Raw genomic sequence first — 25761 nt, 5'->3', positions numbered from 1 at the left:
TGCTTCTACCACACTTGTGGGCAGTGCATTCCAAAACAGAATTACACACTGTGTAAGGAAAGCCCTTTCTCATCACGTATTTGCTTCATTTGCAAAGCACTTTAAAACTATACCCTTTCAATCTGGATCATTCTATGATAAGGAACAGTTTCCCCTTATCTATTCTGTCCAGATCACCCCCCATGAGTTTGAAAATTTGAGAAAGAAATTCAACAATAACAGGGAAATTATGAGACTTGGTGTAGTGTAGGTCAGTGGGGTGAGATTCAAACTTGTCATTCCATCCTGAGGGAAACCAGAACTTCAGCTGTGACACAAAGGACCTGGAAGTGACATGGCCACTTCACTATGACAGAATGACCATGAATGAGCTAGTGTGCCTCCTAGTGACCTAACTGTGATGTGCCAGACAACAACAGATCATAAAAAAGTGGTTAGGAAAAGCCAGGGAGCAACAGATTAGTGAGCCTGAAGTCAGTGATGGGTATGTTGTTGGAGAGGATTCTGAGGGACAGGATTTACATGCATTTGGAAAGGCAAGGACTGATTAGTTATAGTCAACATGACTTTGTGCATGGGAAATTGTGTCTTGCTAACTTGATTAAGTTTTTTGAAGAAGTGACAAAGAAGTTTGATGAAGACAGAGTGGTAGATGTTGTCTTCAGCAAGGCATTTGGCAATGTTCCTCATCGGAGGCTAGTTAGTAAGGTTACAGCACATGGGATAAGGGCAAGCAAGCCAATTCAATGCAAAACTGGCTTGAAGGTAGGACACAGAGGGTGGTGGTGGAGGGTTGTTTTTCCAACATCTACCACTCCGTCTTCATCAATCTTCTTTGTCACTTCTCCAAAAAACTTAATTAAGTTAGTGTGACACGATTTCCCACGCACAAAGGCATGTTGACTATAACTAATCAGTCCTTGCCTTTCCAAATGCATGTAAATCCTCTCTCTCAGATTCCTTTCTCAGACTGGAGGCTGTGGCCAGTGGTGTGTCACAAGAATCAGTGCTAGCTCCATTGCTTTTCGTCATTTACATAAATGATTTGGATGTGAATACAGGAGGAATGGTTATTAAGTTTGCAGATGACACCAAAATTGGTGGTTTAATGGACAGTGAAGAAGCTTATCTCAGAGTACAACAGGGCTGCAATCAGAGGTGTGGCAGATGGAGTTTAATTTAGATAATATGAAATATCGCAATTTGGTAAGGCAAATCGGGGCAGGACTTACACAGTTAATGGTGGGGCACTGGGGAGTGTTGCCAAACAAAGAGACTTTAGGGGTGCAGATGCATAGTTGCTTGGAAGTGGAGTCACAGGTAGACAGACTGGTGAAGGCAGCATTTGGTATGCTTGTCTTCACTGGTCAATGCATTGAGATATGAGTTGAGATGTCATGTTGTGGCAGTACAAGACATTGGTCAGGCCACTTTTAGATTTCTGGTCACCCTGCTACAGGAAAAATGTTGTTAAACTTGAAAGGGTGTGGACAAGATTAACAAGGATGTTGCTGGGATTGGAGGGTTTGAGCTATAGGGAGAGGCTGAATAGGCTGGGGCTGCTTTCCCTGGAGCACTGGCAGCTGAAGGGTGACCTGACATAAGGTTATAAAATTATGAGGGGCGTGATTAGATGAATATTCAAGGTCTTTCTCCCATGGTAGGGTAGTCCAAAACTAGAAGGCAGAGGTTTAAGGTGAGAGGGGAAAGATTTAAAAAGGAGCTGAAAGCTAACTTTTTAACACAGAGGGTGGTGCGTGTATGGAATGAGCTACCACAGGAAGTGGTGGAGGCTGGTACAATGACAACATTTAAAAGGCACCTGGATCGGTACAGGGACAGGAAAGAAGGACACGAGCCGAGTGCTGACAAATGGGACAGACTAATGTAGAATACCTGGTCGGCATGGACAATTTGGAACGAAGGGTCTGTTTCTGTGCCGTACATTTCAATGACTGTGAGATCACTTTTCCGTCTTCTAAACTCCAATCAATTTAGGCCCAGCCTGTGCAGCTATTTCTTCTAGAGATAACCCCGAATGAGAAACTTCAATTATACAGTTAATTGCTGAAATTATACTGGTAACTAAATCAGACAATTGCCACAGTATGGAAGTAGGCCATTCGGCCCATCAAGTCCCTGCTTTTGCCATGGCTAATCCACCTAGCCTGTATATCTTTGGACTGTGGGACGAAACCAGAGCACTCAGAGGAAACCCCCACACAGACACAGGGTGAATGTGTAAACTCCACACTGACAGTCATCCGAGGGCGGAATCGATCCTGGGTCCCTGGTGCTGGCCATTGAGCCACCATGCTGCAATGGTAATATTGATACATTTAGATGCCCTTCATAGCTAAAAGAAATGCCAATAACCTACTGGTTGCCCATAACTGGTGCTAATAGGTCTAATGCCTTTCCAGTGTACCTTTAATTAGTAACATCCTACACTCACTCATACACACACTGAAACTATATCTGTGGTCAGGCTACAGATTAATTTCCATTTTTAATAGGCTTCTTCTCTCTCCTTATCTTCTGACTCAGTTCTGTGGGCAAAATGATAATTCTGAACTGGGACTGAGATCTAAATTTGGAGATACCTGTGAATGTCAAAACCAGGCAACACTATACTGAACAAATCAAGAGGCAGTGAGCTCAGTATCAAACCCAGGCATCCTAAAGTCAGCTCAGCACCAACATTTCCAAACCACTCCCTGGGCTTATTCTCAATAAAAGGGACCTTTCATGTTTGAAATTACTGCACATCTGGAGATCATTCAGTCCCACGGACCCTGTGATTGTACTCATGCTCATTTTGCATCTCCTCAAATCATCCTTCAAATATTTAACCCACTCCCTATCCGACAATGCTCAGGCCCAAAACTTTCCTTATTATTTTCCACCTTGGTTCTTCCAGTGAAAATTGATCTTTGTATTTATTTGCTCAGCAGTGGTCACAATCTTTCACTTTCTAGCCCCAATCATGTTCACAAATTTGTCTCATTCCTTCACTGGCGACATCTTTCTCAATACTGCCCTCACTCTCCATGTTTCTGCGATAATAAAATGTGAGGCTGGACGAACACAGCAGGCCAAGCAGCATCTCAGGAGCACAAAAGCTGACGTTTCGGGCCTAGACCCTTCATCAGACCCTCTCTGATGAAGGGTCTAGGCCCGAAACGTCAGCTTTTGTGCTCCTGAGATGCTGCTTGGCCTGCTGTGTTCGTCCAGCCTCACATTTTATTATCTTGGAATCTCCAGCATCTGCAGTTCCCATCATCTCCATGTTTCTGCTGCTCCTTTCAGTCTCACTGGAAATGCTGGGCCTTGCTCTCTTCCATTTCACCCTCCCACTCTTCACCAGCCCATAACCCAACACACTCACCCTGCCATTGGCCTCTCTCTCACTTCCCCAAACTACATTCAACAAGCTTCCTCTATCCAGTTACCCTTTATCGTCCTGATAGTCACCACCATGGCATCTCAGAGAGATACAAGGTGGTATTTAGTTGAGATGATGGAGCTCTTGTCACCTGGCTGGAAAGATGAAGGAAGGTGAATATTGTCTCGTTTCCACAAGACCTGCTGAATGGAGTGCCAGTCCCTCAGCACTGACCCTCCGACAGCGCCCACTCACTCAGCACTGACTCTCCGACAGTGCCCACTCCCTCAGCACTGACCCTCCGACAGTGCCCGCTCCCTCAGCACTGACCATCCGACAGCGCCCGCTCCATCAGCGCCGACCCTCCAACAGCGCCCGCTCCCTCAGCACTGACCCTCTGACAGTGCCCGCTCCCTCAGCACCGACCCTCCAACAGTGCCCGCTCCCTCAGTCGGCACTTGGCAGGGCAGTAATGGACATTTGGCTTGGTCACAGATCAAGAAATCCTGCCTCCTCTGCTTCCAAAGCCAATGGTGCCTGCTGCTGATAATTCTTCCATCCAAGGGCCAGGACAGTGGGAGGAAGTTGAAGGGCGTGAGGTTGATGGGAGTGGGCAGGACAGGAAGGGTTGGGAGAGGATGGCTCTGAGCAGCCACCCATTTGTCTTGCTTCCCGACGCTGGTTCCACTGATGGGGCACTGACCGGCACTCCCCATCAGAAGCCTGCAATCAACCCTGAGACAATTTGGAATTTGAGCTTCCGGCATGGTAAGTCCCCCAACCGCTGCTGGGTTCATACCAGGAGCAGCCCAGTGATGCTTTTCAGTGGACATTAATGGCCCATTAAAGGCCTAAATTGACGGCAGGACAAAAAGGTCTTCCTCATTGGATTTCCAAACCTAGACTAAATCAGAAGCCCAAATTAGGGAGGTAGTGGCGTCCAATCTGCTGCCCTTCTCTCTAATTAATTGTCTGCTCTATCCTGCTGCCATGGCCTCAAGGCCAACAGGACCAATAGCCAATTGATAGAGAGTGAAATAACTCCATGAAAGCCAGTATCCTGTCACCAAGTCATCTTTTATTAACACGTGCATTGTATTTGATACTTTCCCAGTTAGCTCAGAGCCAGCTCCTAGAGTGAGCAGAACCATTGACGTTCCTGTTTATATCTGTCAGTCAGCATTCCTTGATTGGACCAGATTACCATCCTCAGTCAGGGAATGCATACTCTATGAGGCCACCTGACTGACCTTGTTACAGTACAGTACAGACAGAAATCCAAAATGGGAGCTGGAGTCTCTCCTCAAACCTTGTTCTTAGGAGTTGTAGCTACAGTATGAAAAACTTTAAACCCTCAGAAATGTGAAAAAGGGCTGTCAATATTTACGGGCATGGGATACAATTAAGCTACTTTGCCCCTCGAGCCTGGCTCACCATTATATCTTTGCTATTTTTATCTTAACTGCACTTACTCTCATTAGTTTTCTATGGCTAGTAATCCAACGCAGGCAAACAATCTAACAATTTCAGCCTTTAACATTTCATATCACCCACTATCCAGGTGCTTTGCGGAGATCGTTCCAGATTTCCACATTCCTATGTGTCAGAAATTCACTCTTAAACTGACCATAGTGTAAAAATTTTAAGAATGTACCCTTTGGGTGTAGATTTCATGCCACAGAAAATTGTTTTGCAGTCTCAATTGTATTGAATTCTTTGATAATTATGAAAGACCTTGATTAGATTACTGCTCAATCATCTAAACGGAGAGGAATACAAACCAAATGTCTGCATCATTATTCAACCACTTTCATTCTGATGAATCTGCTGTCACTCCCAAGGGCAAGCTTCATCGCTCAAAACTGAACACAATATCCCAGATGAGTTCGAAACAAACTCTGTACATTTTCTTAGAATCTAATCAAACTGACTGCTTTGGAAATGTCAGTTTTCCCATGAAAATCCTACAGTCTCCGAGTCAGGCTTTGTCCTAAAGGTATATAGTGGTTTTGTGATGATGCAATGGTCCCAACAGTATTCTTCTTGCCTGAAGTGTTTGTGCATGTGCACATGTTTTAAATATCGCTGGAAACACAAGCGAACAGATGTCAATCATCCAGCTCCAATTCTTAAAGATAGGCATTTCTTATAATTTTTAGAAATATGCAAGTACTCTCTAAAATAACTCTGTTTTTAATGACTACCTCAAACTTTCACAAAAAAACATTTTTAGTTAGAGCTTTCAAAATATTCCATTTCTAACTGGCTGGCATGCTTGATACATTTGTTCTTGCTTTTGACGTAATTCTTGGTCAAAAGCCAAAAATAATATACTTTTTTCTCTCCTGAACATTTAACTTAATTGAAACAGATTCCAATCATCTCTTTGTTCATTTGCCACAGACTGGTCCACAGATATCATCTCGAGTCGAGGCCAATGTAAACATGATTACATTCCATGTATTGTCCACTTGTGGAATAGACTCTGTGTGTGTCCCCTGTTCTCTTCACACCAACTTCCAAGCCCTGCCCCACTGTTATTCCTCAGCTGTTAAAATTGTTGAAAACTCTCAGCATTTTGGCTGCACTGTAATTGTTTGTGCTGTCACCGTTTCTCACCCAGACTCTTACTTTCACATGTTAATCTGCTACTAATTGTTTCGCTGAGCGGCTCCATTCAACATCTCCTTGCTCAGTGTTGACAATCCTGACACGATGAGCTGAGTTGACATTCCTACGTATAGCTTCTTACAGTTTGCTCAGTGTGACATGAGGGGTAACTCAAAGCATAGTTTCAACTACTCTGTTTAACCAAGTATGGAGGCTTGAGTTATAGGGAGAGGCTAAATAGACTGGGGCTATTTTCCCTGGAGCATTGAAGTCTGAAGGGTGACCTTATAGAAGTTTATAAAACAGTGAGGGGCATAGATAAGTGAATAGCCAAGATCTTTCTTTTTCTCTAGGGGGAGGGAGTCCAAAACTAGAGGGCATAGGTTTAAGGTGAGAGGGGAAAGATTTGAAAAGGACCCTGAGGGGTAACTTTTTCACGCACAGAGTGATGTGTGTATGGAACGAGCCGCCAGAGAAAGTGGTGAAGACTGGTACAATTCCAACTTTCAAAAGACATCTAGATGGGTACATGAATAGGAAACATTTAGACTGATATAGGCCAAATGTTGGAAAGTGGGACTAGGTCAGACAAGGATGTCCGGTTGGCATGGATGAGCTGGACCAAAGAGTCTGTTTCCATGCTGGTTGACTCTATGACTGTCTATGACTCACATGTAATCAAGCAAATTATTTCCTTTTGCGCCACTGTCTTGGGAACCAATTACCCAAGATGATCAATCATACCTGCTACATTGAGCAATGGAAGACAAATAGTGAAAGAGAACAAATATATATCACGTCCCAATCATTTTACACTCCACAAATTACTTTTAAGGGCAGCTGCTACTCTTAGGGAAATGTTGCTGCCAATCTAGAAATAACAATTATTAATTAGATAAGTGAGATAAATTACTTCAATGCTATTTGTGGTGTTTCATGAAGGAAGAATTTTGGTCAAACATCAGAAGAACACCAGGCTGTTCTTCAGATAGTGCTAGGGTTCTACGCCCATCCAACAGTCAGTCATGGTCTGCATTAGCTGCTCGATACCGGATAGAGGGTCATACTCACTGCATTCTGACTCAAGGATGGTTGTGTTATCAACCTGAATCAAACTCACATAAAAAAGTGAAGGGTGAGGATGTGTGGGGTCTCACTTATTACTGTGAATAAAACTGTGCTGGAGTCAGCTGAGATAATATGAAGGAGACTGACTATTCAGTTGTGTCAGAGACTATTCTATTTTGTTTATTTGTAACTTGGCACAGATGGAACTGCCAACTGAAAGCCATTTACTCACTTTGCAGAAAGAAGGGCATAGAAAAAGTTAAACATAAAACTTGCACTCAGTGAGTTACTTGGGCATGTAGTGGATGTTGGAATAGGCAAATTATGGAGATAGGATTAAAAGCAAACATGTGATAGCTCTGGAGAATACACTATTTCTTTAGTTACTTCATCAGATCACACTGAACCCAAATTGGATGGTGATCTTTGTTGTTATGAATAGAAAATTTACAACTAGAACATAGAACATAGAACATTACAGCACAGTACAGGCCCTTCGGCAGTCGATGTTATGCCGACCTGTCACACCGATCTCAAGCCCATCTAACCTACACTAATCCATGTACATCTTATCCAATGACGATTTAAATGTACCTAAAGTTGGCGAATCTACTACCGTTTGGGCAAAGCGTTCCATTCCCTTACTACTCTCTGAGTAAAGAAACTACCTCTGACATCTGTCCTATATCTTTCACCCCTCAATTTAAAGCTATGCCCCCTCGTGCTCGCCGTCACCATCCTAGGAAAAAGGCTCTCCCTATCCACCCTATCTAACCCTCTGATTATTTTATATGTTTCAATTAAGTCACCTCTCAACCTTCTTCTCTCTAATGAAAACAGCCTCAAGTCCCTCAGCCTTTCCTCGTAAGACCTTCCCTCCATACCAGGCAACATCCTAGTAAATCTCCTCTGCACCCTTTCCAAAGCTTCCACGTCCTTCTTATAATGTGGTGACCAGAACTGTTCACAATACTCCAAGTGCGGCCGCACCAGAGTTTTGTACAGCTTCACCATAACCTCTTGGTTCCGGAACTTGATCCCTCTATTAATAAAAGCTAAAACACTGTATGCCTTCTTAACAGCCCTGTCAACGTGGGTGGCAACTTTCAAGGATCTATGTACATGGACACCGAGATCCCTGCTCATCTACACTACTAAGAATCTCACCATTAGCCCAGTACTTTGCCTTCCAGTTACTCCTACACTTGTCCGCATTAAACTCCATTTGCCACCTCTCAGCCCAGCTCTGCAGTTTATCTATGTCTCTCTGCAACCTACAGCATCCTTCGTCACTATCCACAACTCCACCGACCTTAGTGTCGTCTGCAAATTTACTAACCCATCCTTCTACGCCCTCATCCAGGTCATTTATAAAAATGACAACAGCAGTGGACCCAACACCGACCCTTGCAGTACACCACTAGTAACTGGTCTCCAGGATGAACATTTCCCATCAACTACCACCCTCTGTCTTCTTTTAGCAAGCCAATTTCCAATCCAAACTGCTATATCTCCCACAATTCCATTCCTCCGCATTTTGTACAATAGCCTATTGTGGGGAACCTTATCGAACGCCTTGCCGAAATCCATATACACCACATCAACCAGTTTACTCTCATCTACCTGTTTGGTCACCTTCTCAAAGAACTCAATAAGGTTTGTGAGGCACGATCTTCCCTTCACAATGATTATAAATCCTATCCCTTATAACCTTTTCCAACACTTTACCAACAACTGAGGTAAGGCTCACTGGTCTATAATTACCAGGGTTGTCTCTATTCCCCTTCTTGAACAAGGGACCACATTTGCTATTCTCCAGTTGTCTGGCACTATTCCTGTAGATAATGACGAATTAAAGATCAATGCCAAAGACTCGGCAATCTCCTCCCTGGCTTCTCAGAGGATCCTAGGATAAATCCCATCCGGCCCAGGGGACTTATCTATCTTCACCATCTTAGGATTTCTGATACCTCTTCCTTGTGAACCTCAATCCCACCTAGTCTGGTAGCCTGTATCTCAGTATTCTCCTCGACAACATTGTCATTTTCTAGAGTGAATACTGCTGAAAAATATTCATTTAGCGCTTCCCCTATCTCATCTGACTCCACACACAACTTACCACTACTATCCTTGATTGGCCCTAATCTTACTTTCGTCATTCTTTTATCCCTTAAATACCTATAGAAAACCTTAAGGTTTACCCTGATCCTATCCGCCAACAACTTCTCATGTCTCCTCCTGGCTCTTCTGAGCTCTCTCTTTAGGTCTTTCCTGGCTACCTTGTAGCCCTCAAGCACCCTAACTGAGCCTTCACATCTCATCCTAACATAAGCCGCCTTCTTCTTCTTGACCAGAGATTCCACCTCCTTCGTAAACCACGGCTCCCGCACTCTACAGCTTCCTTCCTGCCTGACAGGTACATATTTATCTAGGACACACAGGAGCTTTTCCTTGAATAAGCTCCACATTTCTAATGTGCCCATCCCCTGCAGTTTCCTTCCCCATTCTATGCTCCCTAAATCTTGCCTAATCTCATCGTAATTGCCTTTCCCCCAGCTATAACTCTTGCCCAGTGGTATACACCTATCCCTTTCCATCACTAAAGTAAACATAACGGAATTGTGATCGCTATCACCAAAGTGCTCACCTACTTGCAAATCTAACACTTGGCCAGGCTCATTACCCAGTACCAAATCTAATGTGGCTTTGCCCCTTGTTGGCTTATCTACATACTGTGTCAGGAAGCCCTCCTGCACACACTGGACAAAAACTGACCCATCTATAGTACTCGAACTATAGTGTCCCCAGTCAATATTTGGAAAGTTGAAGTCCCCCATGACAACTAAATCCTTAGGTTATGTTCTCAAAATAAAGTGGTTGATCATTTAAAATTGAGATAGCAAACATTCCTTCACTCAGAGGCTTGTGAATCTTTTGAGGACAGCAGATGTTCAGTCATTGACTATATTCAAGAGTGAGATCAATAGATGTTTGGTGCTAAGAGAATAGGGTTGATATGAAGATAGAACAGGAGATGGAATTAAAGTATAGGATTAGCCATGATCCTATTGAAAGGAAAAGCAGGCTCAGGGATGGACAGCCTGCTCCTGCTGCCGTTTCCTCTGTTTAAGACCGACTCAAATTTATTCATCAGACATAAGACTCACCTAGCTATTCAGATACACAGAACTGCAACGGCACTCATTAAATATTACATATTCTCCAGGAAACTCGACCCTTTTGATCAGAAATCACGAAAAGTAGGAAAAAAAGAGCAGGCAATAATTAGTCAGCCCCAAGTGAAACATTTGCTCTGCGACGCTTTCACAGATCTCTCTGTTTCATGCATACAAACCTTTTAAGCTTCTTTCACCCACATTAGGCTAAGGGTCAATGGCATAAATTCTCTGTTTTGCAGAAACTCTCTTTCCAGCCCTGATATAGTCACTGTTTCAGAAACATACCTTAGAGGCAACTTCCAGGTCACTACCATCACAACACCTGGCTACGTCCTAGCAGACTGATACAGTGTATACAGTCAGAAGGGTGCTGCCCTGGGAGTCCTCAGCATTGACTCCATTCCCTAATACATCAAGTCAGACATGGGGGAAGGAAACTTCCTACTGGTGAGCTAAGGATTTAGTTGACATTTAGCTGTAGTGTTCTGTGTGAAGAACTTCAAGTGAGGCGGGCCCAGCAGCTCCTGAGGCTAGGGGATTTCATTCCTCGTCGGGTCTGGCGCTGGTGGTGGCAGTGTGGCATCGCAGCAATATAGATGAGTGGGCTCAACAGCAAGAGATGTGACTCTGATGTTGATGGGTCCAGTGCAGGCAGTGGCGGAGGAGAATCCACCCAGCAGAGAAAGATGGCACCCAGAGAGTGGAGTCTTCAACATGAGTTGGGTCCGGAGTAGGCAGCGGTGAGGTGGGATGGCGCTGCAGGTGTTGTTGATGATGAGCAGGCTCAGAACTAATGGACTCTCTTTAAGCTAAGGCATTCTTTTATTTTCTCATTCCTGAAACTATTCAAAATAGCGCTGGATCATGGAAAAGCTTTTCACTGTATTTTACTGCTTTTCTCACTATAAAATACATGTGACAAAAACATCATTCATTCAAATTCATTCATTCAGTCATTCAATGCCCATCACCAAGATTAACTTAGTAAAACACTAGTGACTGAGCTGGCCAGCAACCACTAAGTTAACTGGATACAAAAAAATTACCAATCCCTTGCAACTCTAACCGTGCAATGCAGCTATTGCAATTTGGCTTGGAAACTACAAATGGTTTACCTGATGGACAAGAACAGATCTGTAAGTACAACTTTCAACATTGTGACTATTCATGAGATTACTATGGTGGCGGAAAAGACCAAGAATAGTCACACTGAGTAGGTCAAGAATTTATAACAATTGTACCTGCACAGGTTTAACATCACAGGAGGCTTTAGAGCAATGCTGTCTCATATCTCAGAGAATGTGCAATTCGTCAGTTGACTCTCCCAGCAAATGCAATGTCAATGTACAAGAAATACTATGAGCTGGATGTTGTGGAATGCATCATTCACCATGTGGATCACCACAGAGGCTGATGTGGTTCAATAATGCGTGCACGATCGAAGGATGGTACAATTATTGTGTGTCAAGATCTGAGATGTCTAAACTTCTCTCTTAAAGGATACCCACACAAGAATCCAGCCCTGAAGTAATTTAATCTCATGTTCACAGAGGCTAAGTTCTTCTCCAAGTTGGACACCAAACATGGATATGGGCTGGTACACTTAAACAGGGAATCTGCTGAAGTTCCTATTTTCAGAACACCATTTGGAAGATACTGTTTCCAGAGACTACCTTTTCATTGTCATGGTAATGGATCATAACCTTGGATGTATGGGCACACAGAACCTCGGAGTACAACATGCAGTTTTTAAAAATGGACATGCAACCAAAGGATGACGGGAGATCCAATTTCAATTATTGTATGTGGGAAAAGCTAATTCACAACTGAAAAGCTGTCAAGGGAACATCAAACGGCAATCCTTCAAAGAGAGATGCAATTCAAAACAAACTGGACCATGACTTGCACTGGTTAAAGAGATAATGAGGATCTGACTACCTCTCTTCATACATAGCCATCTCCTGTAGGTTACATCTGAAGTTGCAGACAGGCTCATATTTTACTATTCCAGTAATGTACGGTAACAATTAAAACCCCACAGCAACCTATAGTCTCCATATGTTAGTGGGCTGATGTGATAGTGTGTATTAGTGTGCTGTGAAGGTCACAGTTTGAGGACAGCCATTAGATATACTTGTATTGCAGGTATATAAAGATCCTTGATCACTCTGACTGCCATAAGCCAGACAAGCCAGCAATGTCACTGTTAAAAAGGAAACAGGAAACAGAATAAGCTTTTGTCAGAAAACTTTCAAAGCCAAGAATCTTGAAATCAATTGCTTCACTATCAACAACAATATGAGCAGGTATCATTCACCTGATATCATTCAACTTAACAGCTCAAACATTCTGCCATCTAATCTTCACAGGGACTGAATCATGTACCTTTGTAATGGTTATCTTGTTAGTCAGTTCATTTCTAATCTGTTTGCATGTGTATTACATTTCATTAACTGTTCCCACTAATTAACTCAGTTTTTCTTTGAATCAAGAAAGTCTGCTTAATTTGGCCCTTTTCAGCACACAGATATTTTTGGACTTGGAAAATAACCAATGAGTGAATGAAACAGAGTATCCTGTGCTACAATCCAGTAGCTTGCCTGCTGTCACATACTTTGGATCACTTTGCTTTCCTTTCTTTCTGCCTAGTTCTAAACTCCGCCAAAATTCTGCATTTTATGATGTGCATCCTTTCTGTACCCCAGACTATTTCCATTACCATCAAGCTCAATTCTGTCTAAATTTCCTTCATTAGACAAATTGTCCACTTTCAATTCTCACTCTCAAGTTTCCCTAACCTCATCTCATAGCCTCAATTTTTAAAAAAAATTCTTCATCTCTAAATTCTTCATCTTGCTCTGTTATCACCACATTGCTACCTTGAGTTTTGCATCCAGCCCCTTCCCTCACATCCACATTCCCCATCCTTCTCCAAAGGGCTATCATTCTCCATCTCTTATTTGCTTCTAGTCCCGAAGTAGGTGCGTCCTATCCATTGATTCTAAAAGAACAATTTCAAAAGGTTGGCAGGCACACAATGTGCCATTCAGAGTTAGGAAACACATTTGAAGATAGCAAGGACTGCAGATGCTGGACTCGATACAGAGTGCAGCTGGTGGAACACAACAGGTCAGGCAGCATCAGAGGAATGGGAGTTGGTGTTTCAGCCCTAGACCATCAGGCCTGATGAAGATACATACTTGGCCATATTTGGAGTTTTCATCTTTCAAATTGTGCGTGTGAATTTTGAATGTCATAATGAGTTTGGGGTCTAGCAGCTCATTCTTCAACTGTAAAAGTCTCTCCTCCCCCTCCTGGAAGACACTGACTATAGCTAAGGTACGGTTTGTGGATTAAAGGTTTCTCAGCTCTCGAGTCTTAATGGGTACAGTTCCCCGAGCACTAACATTTGCTGAATACAGTTCACTGGGCTTTGATGATGGTTGCAGTACAGCTTCCTGGGTTTCTGTCTTAATTTTAAAATCTTTCTTTAATGGGATGTAGGCATCACTGTCTAGGCCAGCATTTGTTGCTCATCCCTAACTGCACTGGAGAAGATGGTAGTGTGTTGCCTCCTTGAACTGCTGCAGTCTATGTTGGGCAATGGTTTGCTGGCTGCTTACTGTTATGCGGTTATGTTTCACAGACCCCCATTTCTTGCTGAAATCCCTATGGTAACAAGAAGACGTGACTCTCAAACTCAGTGAACACATCATTCTTCTGGACATGATAAAATCTTGATCTTGTCACATTGAGCCTGTTGCTGTCCTGACCTTGAGAGCCCACACAGGCTCTCAAACTCCTTTGTCACTGCAGCCAAATTAAACCACGTTTCAAAAGGAGAGCAAGATTAAATGTTTTGAGTTGCACGATTACACTCAGTTGAAAGCATCCTCCTAACGTTGCTTCCTCAGCAAAGAAATAATCCAGCTGCAACTGAGTAACCTGTGCACTTCGGATAAATGGCTGATGACAGGATCTTGGCCTGCTTACAGCATTCCAGACTGTGTAATTATCATTCTAAATTATAAAGATATATGACATAATTATTATCAAACTGGAAATGGATGGAATCCAAATTAATATGTAAAATGTCTAGTCATTTTTAGCAGCTATTTTTATCCTCAAATCTTTCAGTGATCAGGTTCCAGTCTTAATGCAATGATGACCATTTACTGCCAAAGATCCTACATCAAATGATCTGGCTGTGGTGCAGTTGGCATGACAACATCATAGTTCAGGCCATGTCTATGCACACTGCAGTTGCATGTACTTTTCTTATCATCAGTATCTGTAGTGTGAAATTGCTGCTGAAAACCTCATCTATGCCTGTCTTATTGCTAGACTCCCAATGTCCCCTGCCTAACCTCCCATGTTTTTCCATCTGTAAAATTGAGGTCCTCCAAAAGTCTGCTACTTGCCTACTAACTGCATCAAATCCTGTCCAAACATCAACCCTGTGCTGACCTGTGCCAATTCCTAGTTAAGCTACTTGCTAACTTTAAACTCATACTATGGTGTGAAGCTGGATGAACACAGCAGGCCTAAACCCTTCTTCTGAAAACCTGCTGCTCAGCCTGCTGTGTTCATCCAGCTCTACACCTTGTTACCTCAGATTCTCCAGCATCTGCATTTCCTACTGTCTCCAAAATCTGACCTTCTTGACCAAGCTCCAATCCATGTAAGTCTAAGACAATACACTTGAGGAGGACAAACAATGCAAGGGAATACACAATGAATAATAACATACTGAGAAGTGCAGAGGGACCTACGAATGCAAATTCACAGATTCATTAATGCAAAAGGATAGGTGGTTAAGAAGGGACAAGGGAAACCATCCTTTAATGGCTGGGGCATAACATATATCAGTAAGCTGTTTAATCTAGAACATATGAAATGTTGGTCAGCCTGCAGACAGAATACTGTACAGTTCTGGTCAGTGCATTACAGGATGGATATGATTGCATTAGAGGGAATACAGAAGATTTATATGGATATTACCAAAAATGGAGGATTTTAGCTTGAGCAATAATTAAATAGGCTGGGATTGTGATCTTTAGAACTGAGGAGGCTGAGTTATCATTGAGGTGTACAAAATGATAAGTGTTCAAGATAGAGTGGGTAATAAATGGACGTGGTTCCTGAGGGTGTACCGTTTTAAAGTAGTTAGCAGAAGACTAAACGAGAATTGAGAAGAAATTTTGGTCTGAAATTCATTGCCCGAAATGATGGTTGAAACAGAAACCCTTATTGCCTTTTATGTAAGGTTAGAAAGTACTTAGGTATGTATTAGAGTGCTGTTATCTACAAGGCACAGTTGGTTGAATGGCCCCTCTCCTTGCCGTAAATGTTCTGTGTTTTCTCCATGTGGCTCAGTGTCAAACATTTGTTATATAAAATGCCTGTGAAGTGCCTTGAAAGACTTTATTACATTAAAGGCACCACATGAATACAAATTATTGCTGCTGCTCTAATCTTGAATTAGAAGAAGTCGGGGGACTGGGCCAAATGAAGCAGATTGAAAGGTGGCGTGGGGTTGGGGTTGGGGGAAGGGTATGACTGACAATGGGAAACATTCTTAAATCACTCTATTGAGGCCAGTATCCCATCACTAAGTCACTCTTTATTTACACGTGCATAATTCTTGACATTGGTCCTCTTTCCTCACGGCCATCCCTCAGAGTGAACACGGCCTCTGACACTCCTGTTTATATCCATCAGCCAGGGTTCCAGGTTGGACATGGGTACCAGCCCCAATCACAGAATTCATATTTTGTCAGGTCCACCTGGCTGACCTCATTTCAACCACTACACATTCATCCACAATTCAACATTCAGTTTACAATCTGTCACATTGCTATCATGTGGAATTTTGGGGTGTGGATGGAGAAGGAAGTGCTCATTAAGTAGTTTTTGTATGGAAATAGATTCAGGTTCATTCAAGTCTGATTTTGCCTCAGTCAGCAGAAGCTTTTGATGTGATCTGAAGTGAATATGAATTGTATCATCTGTTTCTCTCCACATATTAAATACAACAGGTAGAAAGTCAGTAGAGTGGCAATCTTTTATGCCCCAAGTCAAATCACAAGTAATATTGTTCAAAGTCAAAGTCAAGTCATGAGTCATTTTTTTTTCAGTGAAATTCAGTAATGTGCCCTCCTTGTCTTTTGTCTTTACTTCACATATTTGTAGAGATTCAAATACAAACACAAAGGTTGAAGAAGCCTTGACTTTGCTTCATTTGTTGACTGGGCAATAATAATCCCAGGCTGTAGGTCAAACCTCATTACTAGATGGGCTTTGTCCACCTTCTGAGCACAAATTTTGACATCAGTGACAGAAATCTCTACAGTAAACTTAATAGTAACCTAAACTTACAAGTAAATATGAAGTAATTAATATTGAAAGATTTCAATAAAAATGTTACAATTAATATAGTACAGCCAAGGCTAAGTGATCCCACAACCAATAGATCAGATCTATGCACTACAATGCAGCAAAGGAATAGGCCCTTTGGCCCAGCAAGCCTGCGCAGATTCCTAATGCTTAATTAGAATTGCTACTTATTGCCCATGTATGGTATCTATCCCTCTGTTCGTCTCCTGTTCAAGATATGCCTTAAACATTGTTAACGTTCCTGCTTCCACCACCTCCAATGGCAGTGCACTACAGGCACTCACCACCCTCTGTGTGAAAGATTTTCCCCAAACATCTCCCCTAAACTGTACACCCCCTTAGCTTGAGCCTGTGCCCTCTTATAGTTAGCCATTCGACCCTGGGAAAAAGCCTCTATCCACCTAATCTATGCCCCTTGTAATTTTGTAGACCTCTATCAGGTCATCCCTCAGCCTCTGTCTCTAAGGTTTTGGTGTAGATCTGTAGCTCGGGTTGTGGGTGATGAGGTTGGTTAGCTCGCCAAGCTGGTTTGTTGTTCCACAGGCGTTTCGTTACTGTGCTGGGTAACATCCTCAGTGCAGCCTCTGATGAAGTGTCACTGTGTTTTCCTGCCTGTTTTTTAAACTCTGGGGTCCATTGCAATGGATTGCCTCACGTCCAGGTTTCCTCTGTAGTGGAATCCCTCTGTAGGGGTTGAGTTCAATGTGTTTATTAATAGCCTGCTTCGTGGAGTGCCATGCTTCTAGGAATTCTTGTGCTTGTTTCTGCCTAGCCTGTCCCAGGATCCCAGCCTATACTCACTCATCTCAATCCACGTGGACAAGGAGAGCCATGACTTCGACTGGGACAACACCAAGATCCTGGGACAGGCTAGGCAGAGACAAGCATGAGAATTCCTGGAAGCATGGCACTCCATGAAGCATGCTATTAATAAACACATTGAGCTAGACCCCATGTACATTCCATGTACTACTCAGAGAGTAGTAAGTGCGTGGAATGCCCTGCCTGCAACAGTAGTAGACGTGCCAACTTTAAGGGCAGTTAACTGGTCATTGGATAAACATATGGATGATAATGGAATAGTGTAGGTGAGATGGCTTCAGATTGGTTTCACAGGTTGGTGCAACATTGAGGGCCGAAGGGCCTGTACTGCGCTGTAATGTTCTATGTTCTATGATCAGCTGCAAACGCCACTAGTTACTGATCTCCATTCTGAAAAACACCTTTTCACTGTCTGTCATCTATGATCAAGCCAGTTTTGTCCATTTAGCCAGCTCACCCTGGATCCCATGAGACTCCACCTTCTATACCAGCCTGCTATGAAGTGCCTTGTCAAATGCCGTACTAACGTCCAAGTAGACAACATCCGCTGCCCTTCCCGCATCAATCATTCATGTCACCTCCTCAACAAAGTCAATCAAGTTCGTGAGACAAGACCTTCTCATGTTGTTGATCACTAACAATTCCATTTGCTTCGAAATGTGAATAAATCCATCATCTCTGTGTCTCTTCCAACAACATCCCCACCACTGACATCAGGTTCGCTGCCCTGTAATTACCAGGATTGTCTCAATTTCCCTTCTTAATCAAAGGATCCACACGGGTCATTCTCCAGTCCTCGGCTAAAGGTTGAAGCGGATGCAAAAATATCTGTCAAAGTGCCAGCTATGTCCTCCCGTGTCTCCTACAGATAACATCTGACCCTGCGGACTAGTATATGTGAATGTACTTCAAGACACCGAACACTTCCTCCTTTATTATGTTGACCTGCCCCAGAGTTTTCACATACGTTTCCCTAACCTCAGTATCCCTCATGGTCCTTTCTTTGGTGAATGTAAAGTACTCATTAAAAAGCTTACCCATTTCCTCTGGCTCCACACATAACCTGCTTCTTTTAACCATGAGGGTCCTAATATAGGTATAAAATGCTTTGATATTCTCTTTAACACTGCTGGCCAGGCACATTTTATAGCCCCTTTTAGCCCTCTTAAGTTCCTGTTTGAGCTCCTTTCTAGTTGCTCTATATTCTTCAAGGGCTTTGTCTGTTTCTAGTTGCCTAGATCTTAGGTATGCTTCCACTTTTTTGACTAAGCTGACAATTTCCCCTGTCAGCTAAGGTTCCAAATTCCTGCCATTCCTGTCCTTCATTTTCACAGGAACGTGCCTGTGCTGCACTTTAATCAACTGGTCCTCAAAAGACTCCCACATGTCAGATTTAGATTTACCCTCAAACAGCTGCTCCCAATCCACACTCTCTAATTCTTGCCTAATTCGGTTACAGTTGGCCTTCTCCCATATTAACATCTTCATCTGAGGTCCACTCTTGTCCTTATCCATGAGTATCTGAAAACTTATGGAATTATGATCACTATTCCCAAAATGCTCCTGCATTGAAATGTTGACACCTGGCCAGGTTCATTTCCCAATACCAGGTCCAGTAATGCCTCCTTCCTGTTGGACTATCCACACACTGTTTCAAAAGTTAGATACACCTAACAAATTGCTCCCCATCCAACATTCCAGCAATAAGGGAGTCTCAGTCAATACTGGGAAATTAAAATCACTCACTACAACAACACTGTTTGTTTCACATATTTCCAGAATCTGATCTAAGTATCTTTTCCTCTATCTCCTGCTGGCAGCCAGGAGGACTGCAATACAATCTCAGCACTGTTACGGCAGCCTTCCTATTCCTGAGATCTACCCAAAATGCCTCACTGCAAGATCCCTCTAGGGTGTCCTCCCTCAATACAACTGTGATATGCTCCCTAACCAGTCATGCAACTCCCCTAACTTTTTTGCTTCCTCTTCTGTCTCGTCTAACATATTGATATGTTAGAACATTAATGGAACATTAAGCTGCCAATCCTGTCGCTCTTTCAACCATGACTCTGAAAGCAACAACATCACAATTGCATGCATCAATCCTGGCTCTAAGTTAATCCGTCTTACCTGTTAAACTTCGTGCGTTGAAACAAATACAATCCAAGCCTCCAATTCTGCTGAGCTCAACAACCTTTCCCTGGCTGCTCTTCATCTTATCGATATTTGCATTAATCTCAAGCTCTTCCCCTGTCTCTATACTTATGGAACTGCTGCTCTGGTTCCCACCCAATTGCCACACAAATTTAAACCCCTCTTGAGCAGCACTATTAAACCTCCCTGCCAGGATATTGGTGCCTCTTCAGTTTAGATGCAACCCATCCTTTTTGTACACGTCCCACCTTCGCTGAAACACATCCCAATGGTCCTCATATCTGAAGCCCTCCCCGCTACACCAGTTCTTTAGCCACACGTTCTCTGTCTCTGTTCCTAGCCTCAGTAGCACATGGTATGGACAGTAATCTTGAGATTACTACTCTAGGGGTCCTGCTTCTTCGTTTACTACTGAATTGTCAATGCAGGATCTTGTCATTCTTCCTATCTATGTAATTTGTGCCAGTATGGACAATGACCCCTCTCATTTCAGGATGCCCTGTACCTGTCAGAGACATCCATGACCTTGGCACCAGGGAGGCAACATTCCTTCCTGCAGTCTCTCGCATAGCCATTGAAGTACCTGACTATTGAATCTCCAACTACGATTGCTCTGTTTTGCTTTGTCCCTCCCTTCAGTACAGCATGGCCAGGGTGGTGCCACTGCTGCAGCTGCTGCTGCTCTAACCTAGGGGGTCAACTCTCTCCCTAATAATAGTATCCAGAACAGAATAAGTCTAATGTCTTGGCACATCTTGCTGTAAATGTTGGTGGATAATGAAACAAATGACAGAAGGGGGAGGCTCCTCAAATATCCCCATCCTCAATGATGTGGAACCTCTCACTATGTTGATGTACAAGAGAAAGCTGAAGCATTTGCAACCAACTTCAGTCAGAAGTGATTCGTCTAGGCCACCTCCTGACGTCCCCAACATCATAGATGCAAGTTTCCAGCCAACTCAGTTCACTCCATGATCAACTTTGGGCTTCCTACCTGAGCCACAAACAAAGACATGAGGTAAATAAGATTGGAATGTTAAACATGTGGCTCAAAGATTGCTGCAGGGGAATAAAACAAAGGAAGCTGGGTATCTGAAACAATAAGAAAAAACAGGAAATGCTGGAGAAACTCAGCAGGCCCTTCAGCTTCAGAGGAGACAAAACAGAGTTAATGTTACAAGTTCTGAAAAAAAGGGTCACAGGACTCGAAATGTTCTCTCCACAGATGCTGCCACATCTGTTGAGTTTCTGTGGCAAGTTCTGGGTTTTCTTTTGGTTTAGGAGAGATTGAGTTTTGATTCATGGAGCACTGGTACCAGTACTGGGGGGCTGTACCATTCAGGCTGAATCTGAGCCATGACCTGAACCCTGGGAACTGGAAACAGTGTTCTGGCTGGTTGTGTAACAAGGGTGGTCAAGATCATTTCAAACTAGGTAGTGAAGACAAAGAATCAGGTTTGAGAAGAGGTATTAAATTGTTGAGCGAAGACAAGGCAAAAGGGCAAGCAAAGGCAAGGGGAAAGAACATTAGAGTATCCCAAGTGTGCAATTCTAAGTCTCCATCAGAGGGAAGTTGAGAGCTTATAAAAATAGCAAAAAGACAGAATGAAAGGCTCTATATTTGAACACATGTAACATTGTAACACACAGATGAACTGACAGCATAACTAGAAATAAATATGTACAATTTGGTAGCCATTACAAAGACATGGCTACAAATAAAGCAAGATTGGGATCTGAATAATTCAAGAAATGAAAACAGGAATTGCTGGAGAAACTCAGCAGGTCAGGCGGAATCTCTGGGAAGAAAGCAGAGTTAATGTTTCGAATCCAGCGACTTTTCATCAGAACACTAGATGTCCGTTTTTGTTTCAGATCACCAGCACCTGCAGTTCTTGTTTTATTTTACCTGAGCATTTAAGGGTATGTGACATTTAGAAATGAAGTGAAGCTAAGAAAATGTGGATGGATTGTTCTGTTGATTGAGGATGACACTGACACAATAGAGAGAGATTACTGTTGTTCTGGAGTTCAAGATTTGAGCAGAGATGAGAAATAGTAAAAATAAGAAGTTGCTTGCCATAGTGGTATATAGATTCCCGAAAATTAACCACACAGTAGGACAGGTTCTACTGTAAATATCGTGGAGGTCTGTCAGAAAGGTATGTTGATAATCATGGGTGATTTTAATGTACATAGAAACTGGACAAATCAGATTGGAAAAGGTAGTCTGGATAGTAAGTATTTGTGGGAGCAGCATGTCTTAGAGCCAAATGAGAGCAAGCTGTTCTACATCCGAAAATGTGTACAGTGAGACATGATTAATGAATAATCTCATAGTGAAGGCATTCCTAGATAGTGATGCTCACATGATCAGTTTGAGGCAGAGAACAGTGGATCTAAGGTTAGTGTTTTAAATTTAAATAAGGGAAATAATGAGGGTATGACATTAGAGCTAGCGTTAGTGAACTGGGAAATGAGAATGTGGAGTAGGTCAGTACAGATACAGTGGTTGATGTTTAAGGAGATTATTTTAGATGTACTCAGAAAAGGGGCATACAATTGAGGAAGAATAATTCTACAGGAAGTTTGCAGGATCTCTGGGTAACTAAGCTCATTTAAGCTCTTCCAAAATAAAAGAAGTTGCATAATTCTACAAAAATAAGTGGCACGTCAAAAGATCTGACAGAATATAAAGAACAGCAAAGAATGATTAAGATTAATAATCTTAGGGAGAAATTAACGGGTAATGAGAAAAAGCTAGAAATATAAAAACAGATCATAAGTGCACAGGTATTTGAAATGGAAAAGAATAAGTAGTGTGAGTGATGGTCCTCCAGAGAGAATTCTGGCTATGAATAATGGAAATAATTAGATGACAAATGAATTGTACAGCTATTTTACATCTGTCAACATGGTAGAGGTCACAAATAACATCCCGGAATTAATTGTTAATGAGGATATAAAAGAGAGAGTGCCCCTTTTCACGGGGCACTGGCATCAGTTCTGGGACAGGAGGGATCTATACCGCTGGGATGGACTCCACCTGAACCGGGCCGGGTCCAGTGTCCTGGCAAAAATGGTAAATAAGGTGGTTAATAGGACTTTAAACTAGTAAGTGGGGGGAAGGGAGAAGTGAGCGTACAGGGGGAATAACAATTAATGTAAGGCAAAGCAGCAGGTTAGCAGGTGATGAGGAAGCTTCAACTCCATTGAAAATTAAGAAAAAAGTCAAAGGGAAGGGGAACTCAAGAACTGATAGTAATGGAGGTAACAAGACCCAAAAAGAAGATGCAAAAACTGGCATAAGGTAACATTATTGACTGCTTGGAGCATTTGAAACAAGGTGGATGAGTTGATGGTGAAAATCATGGCAAATGGGTACGATTTTGTCGCCATTACAGAGACATGGTTACAGGATGGTCATGACTAGGAGTTAAATATCCAGGGGTATCAAACTGTTGGGAAGGACAGTCAGGAAGGTAAGGGAGGTAGTGTTGCTCTGATTTTTAAGGATGATATCAGGGCGGTAGTGAGAGATGATATAGGTGCTACTGAACAATATGTTGAATGCATTTGGGTGGAAATTAGGAATAGCAAGGAGAAGAAGTCACTGATAGGTGTGGTCTATAGGCCACCAAATAACAACATCGTGGTGGGGCAGGCAATAAACATAGAAATAGCTAACGCATGTAAAAATGGTACAGCAATTATCATGGGGGATCTTAATCTACTTATTGATTGGTCAAACCAGGTCGGTCATGGCAGCCTTGAGGAGGGGCTCATAGAATGCATCCGTGATAATTTCCTTGAACAATATGTAATGGAGCCTACGAGGCAGCAAGCTATCCTAGATATAGTCCTGGGTAATGAGACAGGAATAATTAATGATCTCACAGTTAGGGATCCTCTTGGAAGGAGCAAACACAGTATGGTCGAATTTAAAATACAGTTGGAGCGTGAGAAGGTTAAATCCAGTACCTATGTCCTGTGCTTAAACAAAGGAGACAATGAAGGAATGAGGCAGGAGTTAGCTAAGGTATAATGGGAGCACAAACTTTATGGTGGCTCAATTGACAAACAGGGAAGGATTTTCAAAACGATTTTTCACAATGCTCAGCAGAAGTATATTCCAGTGATAAGCAAGAACAGTAGGAAAAGAGAGAGCCAGCCATGGTTATCTAAGGAAATAAAGGAAAGTAACAGATTGAAAAAAAAACACACAGACAAAAAAAGCAAAGAGTAGTGGGAAACTAGTAGACTGGGAAATCTTTAAAGGCCAACAGAAAGCCACAAAAAAAGTTATGAAGTAAAGTAAGATAGAGTATGAGAGTAAACTAGGTCAGGACATAAAAGCAGGCAGCAAAAGCTTCCATAAATATGTAAATCATAAAAGTGTGGCAAAGGTAAACGTTGATCCTTTAGAGGATGAGAAGGCCAATTTAATAACTGGGAATGAGGAAGTAGCCGAGGCATTAAACAGTTATTTTGTGTTGGTCTTCACAGTGGAAGACACAAATAACATGCCGAAAACTAATGGCAAGAAGGTTATAGCAGGTGAGGACCTAGAAACTATCATTATCACTAAGGAGGCAGTGCTGGGAAAGCTAATGGGGCTAAAGGTAGACAAGTCTCCTGATCCTGATGAAATGCATCCCCGGAGGTACTAAAATAGGTGATGAGGGAAATTGCAAATGCACTAGCAATTATTTACCAAAATTCACTGGACTCTGGGGTGGTTCCCGCAGATTGGAAAATAGCCAAAGTGACGCCACTGTTTAAAAAAGGAAGTAGATAAAAAGCAGGTAACTATAGGTCAGTTGCTTAACTTCAGTCATGGGGAAAATGCTTGAATCTATTATTAAGGAAGAAATAGCAAGACATCTGGATATAAATTGTCCCGTTGGGAACGCCCAGCATAGGTTCATGAAGGGGGGGTCATATTTAACTAATTTGGTGGAATTCTTTGAGGACATTACTTGCATGGTGGACAATGGGGAACCTGTGGATGTGGTGTATCTGGATTTCCAGAAGGCATTTAACAAGGTGCCACACCAAAGACTGCTTCTTAAGGTAAAGTTGCACGGTATTACAGGTAATGTATTGGCGTGGATAGAGGATTGGTTGACCAGTAGAAAGCAAAGAGTAGGGGTAAATGGGTGTTTTTCTGGTTAGTGGTCAGTGGCTAGTGGTGTGCCTCAGGGATCAGTGCTGGGACTGCATTTGTTTACAATTTACACAGATGATTTGGAGTTGGGGACGAAGTGTGGTGTGTCAAAATTTGCAGATGACACTAAGATGAGTGGTAGAGCAAAGTGTGCAGAAGACACTGAAAGTCTGCAGCGGGATACAGATAGTTTAAGTGAGTGGGCAAAGGTCTGGCTGATGGAGTACAATGTTGATAAGTGTGAGGTCAGCCATTTTGGTAGGAATAACAGCAAAATAGACAATGTTTTAAATGGTAAAAAATTGCAGCACACTGCTGTGCAGAGGGACTTGGGTGTCCTTGTGCATGAATTGCTAAATGTACGATTGCAGGTGTAGCAGGTAATTAAAAAGGCAAATGGAATTTGTCTGCCATAGCTAGAGGGATGGAGTTTAAAAACAGGGAGACTATGTTGCAGCTGTATAGGGTCCTGGTGAGGCCACACATGGAGTACTGTGTGCAGTTTCGGTCTCCTTACTTGAAAAGGTATATACTAGCACTGGATGGGGTGCAGAGGAGATTCACTCAGTTGATTCCAGAGTTGAGAGGGTTGGATTATGAGGACAGACTGAGTGGACTGGGATTATACTCATTGGAATTCAGAAGAATGAGGGGAGATCTTCTGGAAACATATAAGATTATGAAGGGAATAGATAAAGGGAAGGCAGGGAGGTTGTTTCCGCTAGCAGGTGAAACTAGACTAGAGGGCATCGCCTCAAAATAAAGGGAAGCAGATGCAGGACTGAGGTCAGGACCCAAAGGGTTGTGAATCTGTGGAATTCCCTGCCCAGTGAAGCGGTTGAAGCTACCTCACTGAATGTTAAGGCAAGGCTAGATAAATGTTTGAACAGTAAAGGAATTAGGGGTGATGGTGAGTGGGCGGGTAAATGGACCTGAGTCTCAAAAAGATCAGCCATAATCTTATTAAATGACGGGGCAGC

At 42.6% G+C, this 25761-nt stretch overlaps 1 protein-coding gene across 1 annotated transcript in view; it reads right to left on the bottom strand.

Moving 5' to 3' along the window:
- Positions 1-25761, bottom strand: part of fbn2b (fibrillin 2b) — a 205583-nt gene that overhangs the window by 122467 nt on the left and 57355 nt on the right. The window lies entirely within an intron of this gene.

This window comes from Stegostoma tigrinum, chromosome 30 (genome assembly GCF_030684315.1).
Source record: "Stegostoma tigrinum isolate sSteTig4 chromosome 30, sSteTig4.hap1, whole genome shotgun sequence".
NCBI classification, from domain to species: Eukaryota; Metazoa; Chordata; class Chondrichthyes; order Orectolobiformes; family Stegostomatidae; genus Stegostoma; species Stegostoma tigrinum.
Note: the sequence above shows the minus strand (reverse complement) of the source record. Positions and strands in the feature narration are given on the sequence as shown.